We start from the raw sequence: 7,037 nt of genomic DNA on the forward strand, positions 1-7,037 counted from the left end.
TGGGGTCGTACAGCAAATATTCCCCAATGATTGGATAAAGGATAACTTTTTGTGAGCTGGAAATTTAACTTTTTTGTACTGGAGGAAGTTCGATCGATCGAACCTTGGACTTGGATCGATCGAACATGGCTGAGATCTATCGAACTTAGGCTGGATCGATCCTCAATGGCGGTGCCTTTTTGGATAAAAACAAATCTAAGATATTTTGCGAAAAGGACAAAAGCGGTTGGTAGGGTGGTACAACTGGATAAGATCAATCATTTGGATAAGGACAGGAATGTTCGATCGATCAGAGAAGGAAGTTGGATCGATCGAACTTTTGAGATCTTTGTACAGGGACAACCATGGCTCAGATCCATCTTGAAGTGTTGAGATCGATGAAAGTGGATCGATCGAACTTTTCTTAAGATCGATTGAAGTTGCTAAAATTCCACCCTTTGCTTCCTTTTGCTCAACTTTACTCATTTCTTTGATTCATCTCAGAATTGCTTCAATTATGCTCTTATTTGGCTGAGTTAGCTTGTTTTGGGGATAAGTATCTGAAAATGAAAATAACACAAAATCAATTCAAAATGGTAAAATAAGATAGATGAAGGTCCTAGAATACCTAAGCTTAAGGTGTTTAAATACGCACCTTTTAGCGCTCATCACTTATTTCCTTTAATCTTTTGGATGCCCGTGTTTTGTGTTAGCCTGGTCCTATTATCATCCTTGTTCTTTTCCTTTATCCATCCACTTGGGCCTAGAAGAAGATGGTATAGACTAGGTTAAATTAATAGGAACGCCTATACTCTTGATTATCCCTTCATATGTTACCAACTCTATAAGAATATCAACAAGTGTGAACTCAAACTGGTTCCTTATTTAGTTCACTCTAAAAGAGCCGAACGAGTTTGATAACAAGGCAATAATCATGTTAACTTGAAACTTACCACCCAAGTCAGCCTTATTCACCTCCAGTTAATTTTTAAATAATAAACAATCATTTTTAAACTACAATCTTTTACTGGAGATCCTTAGGTTATCTCAATGGTATTTAAGTCTGACACAGTACTAAGGCATACATTCTATCTAATCTCACCAAAACATTTTATTAACATTTAACATGATGCTTAAGAAAATAAATAATGCAAATGTTAGCTTTGGAGCGTATTCGAGATAAATTCTAGAATGTTGCACCGAGCCATATCATTTGTCTTATTTCACTTATTAAAAGTATTAATGTTCTCTTGGGTATCTTAAAGCAAAAGGATTAGGTATAAGAGTAATAAATACATTTTGTATCCTTACGTTGTGAATAAAATATTTAAGTTCTTTTTTCAGTCCGTATAAATGAGGTTCAGTTGCATTGAATTTATTTAGCAAGCAGATTAAATAGATTTGACATAAAATCTGAATATAAATGTATTCATACAATAAATAAGGTGAATTATTAATACTATCATGCATATTTAAAATTAAAATGAGTTTGTCAACCACATAATATAATAAATCTCAATGGAATAAGAGTTCATTATCACTATTGGTGAACAATCCCTTTTAATTAATGTGGGTCCCTCAACTTCGTAGTATAATAAATCACACAATCAATATGTCAATAACTTATCCTAATGGAGGAGTTCATTATTACTATTATTGAGATTTATTTGCTATTAGGCGAGCACTTATATTAAAATAATGTGTGGGTCCCTTAACGACTTTGCATGAAAAATCGGATAACAAATATGCCAATAACTTATTCAGCTGGCGAAGTTCATTATTGCTATTGGAGGGGCAAATCCCATCATTTTTATATCTCTTAAGACAATGCCTTGTCTATATATATGAAATGATTTCTGATCATGTTTAGCCTTTCTAAAATCACCTAGTGCAGACCACTCCGTTGGGGAGCTAACACTATTGATTTTAGATTGAGTGTATAACGTTATTAATACTCCAATGAAAAATAAAATATTAAATATCTTGTCATTATAATCCAGACTCTTTAAATCATGTGTGGGGCTTTATTTTTAAAGATCTAATTATAATGAACATTTAATATTTTTAATTTCATGAGACAACCATTCTTATAATATTTAGACTCTTCAAATAATGCGTGGGGCCTTATTTTTGAAGATCTAATTACAATAGTTATAATAACGAAAGCCATGGGATAATGTATAAAAATCTCCGCTTCCACTCAATTTTTAATCATTCATAATTAGGGTTTTCAATTTATTCATTTACATGATATAATATATGTAAGACGCCTTAAAATTAATCTAATTAAATTTAGAAAATATTTGGACTTTAAATGATTTACTAATATTTAATTTGAGGCACACATTTTTAAAAAATAAAAATAATTTTCATTTCCCCTTAAATGCCCTCTAATTAATTCATAATTTAATTAATATAAATCGAGTCATTTAAATAAATATCATGGATCCAATGTATGAACAATAATTAATTAACAATTATATATTTCATGCATTACAAATATCACATAAATAATAAATAAATGAAAGACAAACAAATAAATGAAATGGCTAATGGACTTAGTTTTTAACATTTAAATGCTATAATTACTAAGTCTATAATTATTGCACCACATTAAACTCCCACTATCTTTAAATAATGGAGAATAACTTTAAAATCCACTTTGGGGTAATAATTAACTCTTTAATATGCGAAAACAGTACAAAATAATCATAAAAATAAGTCTGGAAGTCCACTGTAAGGTCATGTGAACTTGCAGGAGCCAAAAACCGTACAAGACCATGCCCCTACACGCGCGTCCATGCGCTGACCAAGTTTTATGCATCCATGAATGATATAAATTTGGAACCATGAATGATGATTTTCTTCAATAAAAAAAATATGAACTTTATACATGAATCAAACCTCTGATACCACTGTTGGGGAAACGGAAGTTTTTAAAACTTTATGAGGGTTTTTCAAATAAAGATTTTGATTCATGTGTAGAGACAAGTTTTATGCATGAAGAATATAATGATACATTCAATTTAGGGATAGAAAACTTATATCAAAGTTTGAGTAAACCTTAAATCTCTCCTCTAAAGTGAATATTCTCACTTATTGTAAATCCCTTTGTAAGATGCCTTCTCCTTGGATCTCCATCTTTTTAGTAATGGTCTTGCCTTTAGGAATCACCCATAAGCCTCCATGAATGACATTGGAAAGCTAGGCTTGTGTGATCCTCCATTAGATGATAACACTAACCCAGAAATTCTAGAGAGAGAAAATATTTTCTTGTCTTCTAAAATTATTTTACAAAATGTAACTTAAAATATATATAGACTCCACGTATATATAGGCAACATAAAAATAATAATTAAAGGCATTATATTTTTCTCAATTTCTAAAAGTAACGTGATATCTCAAATCTAATAGGATTCCAATATTAAATTGGGCTATCAGTGAGAATCCCATTGGGCTTATAATTTTCTTAGCTACAATGAATTAATAATTGGTCTGATCCATGGAATCAATTAAATTAATTCATTAATTAATTTCTACTCCACTAAAAGAAATTAATTGAACTCTAATTAAATAATAAATAACCTCTAAGTCAATGTTGCACTTTGACCCCTCTATGCATAATTAGTCATCGGATAAATAAAGCCATCAATCCGACTACTTAATTAATATATTTATTTTGATACTTTTGATTATTTCTGGCTTGATCACAATAAAACATTTGTTTGACAAAAATAATAATTTAAATAAATAAATATATAATAAATCATTTTGTCTAAAAACACATGAAAGCCTTTGAATTTACTTTGTGATCAACCATAATCAATACGAAGGCCTTTGAATTTACTCTGCTACATTATACATGTAACGCACTTCAGGAAGTGATTGCTAGGGTTAGGGTTTACATGTGTTCAGGCTTTTGTTCAGAGGCTTACCATCATGGAGGAGGACAACTCCTGCTCCACCCCACCGCCAGTTGTGTCTCCGGGCCAACACATTCCCCTTACCCAGCCAAAACTCTCATGGAGGAGCTGTTTTGTTTCTTCATCTTCTCCTTCTTCAGCTTTTACTAATCTGGAATATCACAGTGCTAGTCGTGGATTAAAGGTATCTATCTCTATTGATGATGTAGCGAATGAGATCGAATATTAGAAATCCTCAGTTATGGGTTATGTGCTAGGACGTCGTCCATATTTTCATAATTTTAAGGCACTTGTGGAGAAGCGATAGGCCAAAGAAGTTACACTGGTGTATCTCCAAAATGGTTTTTTCATGGTTCAGTTTTAAAATAAAGATTTGGTACATCAAGTTCTCCCAAGGATCCATACTTTTGAAGGACGTCTGATTAACATGAAACAATGGCGTAAGAATGTGGTGTTGGAAAGAGAAGGCTTGGATTTGGTACCTATTTGGACTCGTATTCATGATCTCCCAATGCATTGTCGTAATGCTTTATCGGTTTCTAAAGTTTGTTCATCATTCTCGCATCCTATTTACATGGATGACCCAGTAAAGTATAGAGATAAAAGCGGATTTATTTGTGCTATGATTGAAGTTAGTATTACTGACATTTTGCCAGAGAATATGGTTGTTGACATGCATGGTCTAGATTGTAAGGTCACATTTGAATATGAATGACAACCGCGGGTATGCTCTTTGTGTAAGAGGATTGACCATGTGGCAGTTAATTGTCCAAAGAAAATCATTCTAGCTAAATCGAAGAAAAGTAATGATAGATAGGTGATAAAACAGAAAGGGAAAATAGTGGATAAGGAAGATACAGAGAAGGTTAATGATCAAATGCCTCAACGAGTTGAAGGTTCTACTGTGCAGGTAACCCCTGTTGTTGCTGAGGCTACTAATATAATAGAGGTATCTAATGCCTTTGCTTTGTTGGGTGATGATAATGAAGAGATGTTGGAAGAAAAGGGTGAAAACAAGACTGGGGAAGTTTTGGAGTTATCTTGTACAGCTGCAGTGGGAAATAGTCTAGCTACTGAGAGCTGTACTCCAGAGAATAATGGTGAAAATGATGAGAGTTTAATCAGGGTGTTTGACTTAAATGTAGCTGATGAAGAGGGTTCTAAGGAAGTGAGTTCCAAGGGGAGAGTGGAGGAATCAGCTATTGAGGATGTTCCAATACTGGTTTTAGTTCATAAGGGTGATAAAGGTGATGCAGGTAGAGATAAAAATGGTATCAATGAAGTGAGTTCTAAGGGGAGAGTGGTGGAATCATCTACTAAGGTTATTCTAACACTGGCTTTAGTTCCTGGGGGTGATAAAGGCAATGCAGACATAGATAAAAATGATATTTCAGTGTCTGGTCCAGATTTTGATGTTTTATTGCAAGAGCAAATAGAAGAATAGCAGATGAAACCCAAAAAGAGATATCAAGCCCTACCTTCTGATAGGGTTACCAGAGGAAAACAAGTTGGTGGTTTACCAACTAAACATATTTCTTAACGCTGGGAACTTGGAATGTTAGAGGTCTAAATAAACCTAATATGCAGGCTGTTGTTAATGCCTGGATGGAAGAGAATAAATTTTCTTTGGTAGCTTTGGTTGAGACTAGAGTTAGGCAAGGTAAAGCTAGGAAAATTCAGCGCAAAATAAATGTTAAATGGGAATGGTTGGATAATTATGCTTCTCATTTTTTGGGTAAGATTTGGATTGCTTGGGATCCTATGGTGTTTGAAGTTCAACTCATTAAGGAAGATGTTCAAGTGATGTTTTTGAAGGTTAGACATATTAGTTCAGGGGAAAATGTGTTTTTTTTTGCTATATATGCTGATAATACTGTTCAAGAAAGAAGGAAATTGTGGACGAGTCTCAAAGATCAAGTTGCTGTGGTGGATTCTCCTTGGCTTACTATTGGTGACTGGACCATATCTAGATTTCATTGTGAAAAAATGGGGCGTCTGAAAGTGCCTCAATATTTCTTGGACGAATTTAATCAAGTGATCAAAGATATTCACATGGATGAGCTGCCTATTAATAATGGTGATTGGTCTTGGAGCAATAAGCAAGAGAGGAATAGAAGGATTCATGTTAAGTTGGATAGAACTCTAGTTAAAGAGGCTTGGATTCATAAGTTTACTGATACCAAAGTGCAATTGACAGCTGCTTCATTATCAGGCCATCATAGGATGGCAATTAAGTGGCATTTGGATTGTGCAGCTAGTCCAAAACCTTTTAAGTTTTTAAAAATCTGGTGCTTTCAATAAGAGGTTGAGGAGTTGGTGCTAAAAAAGTGGAATGAGCAAGTTGAAGGAAACCCTTTACACAAGCTTTAGAAGAAACTCAAAGCTGTGAAAGCTATTGTTAGAGAATGGAATAAAGAAAAGGGAAAGGTCTCAGACCAGGTTCAAACTGTGACTGAGGATCTACATATGGTTCAAATGGACTTACTTAAAGATCTTATAAATCATCTTCTGATTTCCAAAGAGAGGGAGGCTGCTTTGAAGTTGCAAGCTACTTTGGATTTAGAAGAAATTTTGTGGTGTCAGAAACCAAGGGTCAAATGGCTTAAAGAGGGGGACAAATGTTCTGCTTATTTTCATAATATAGTTAAACAGAGGAGATGTTATAATTCAATAACCTGTTTAAAACATCCTAATGGGGAGATATCTTCTGAGCCTCAAGTGATCAAGGATTGGTTAGTTAATACTATGAAGATTTGTATTATGCTACTAATGGTGTTGTGTCTGATGTTGTTGCTCCTAGAAAATAACTTGAAGCTGAAGCTTTGCAGGATCTTGATAAAGAGGTTACAACTGAAGAAATTAAAATGGCTATGATGACTTTTAGTTTAAACAATTCCCCTGGTCCTAATGGGTTTCCAGCTAGATTCTTTCAAAAATACTGGCCCATTGTAGGTACTGACTTGATTGATGCAATTGTGTATTTCTTCAAAGCTGTTGTGATGCCTATGGGGAAAAATTTTACCTTTCTTGCTTTGATTCCTAAATAAAATCATGGTGACAAGCTTGAGAATTATAGGCCTATTTCCTTATATAATCTTACTTATAAGGTCATCTTAAAAATCTTGGCAAATAGAC

The sequence above is a fragment of the Cornus florida genome, unplaced genomic scaffold (genome assembly GCF_030987335.1).
Source record: "Cornus florida cultivar Cherokee Brave unplaced genomic scaffold, ASM3098733v1 CherokeeBrave_3.0.0_Hap2_Chr06, whole genome shotgun sequence".
Classification (NCBI taxonomy): Eukaryota; Viridiplantae; Streptophyta; class Magnoliopsida; order Cornales; family Cornaceae; genus Cornus; species Cornus florida.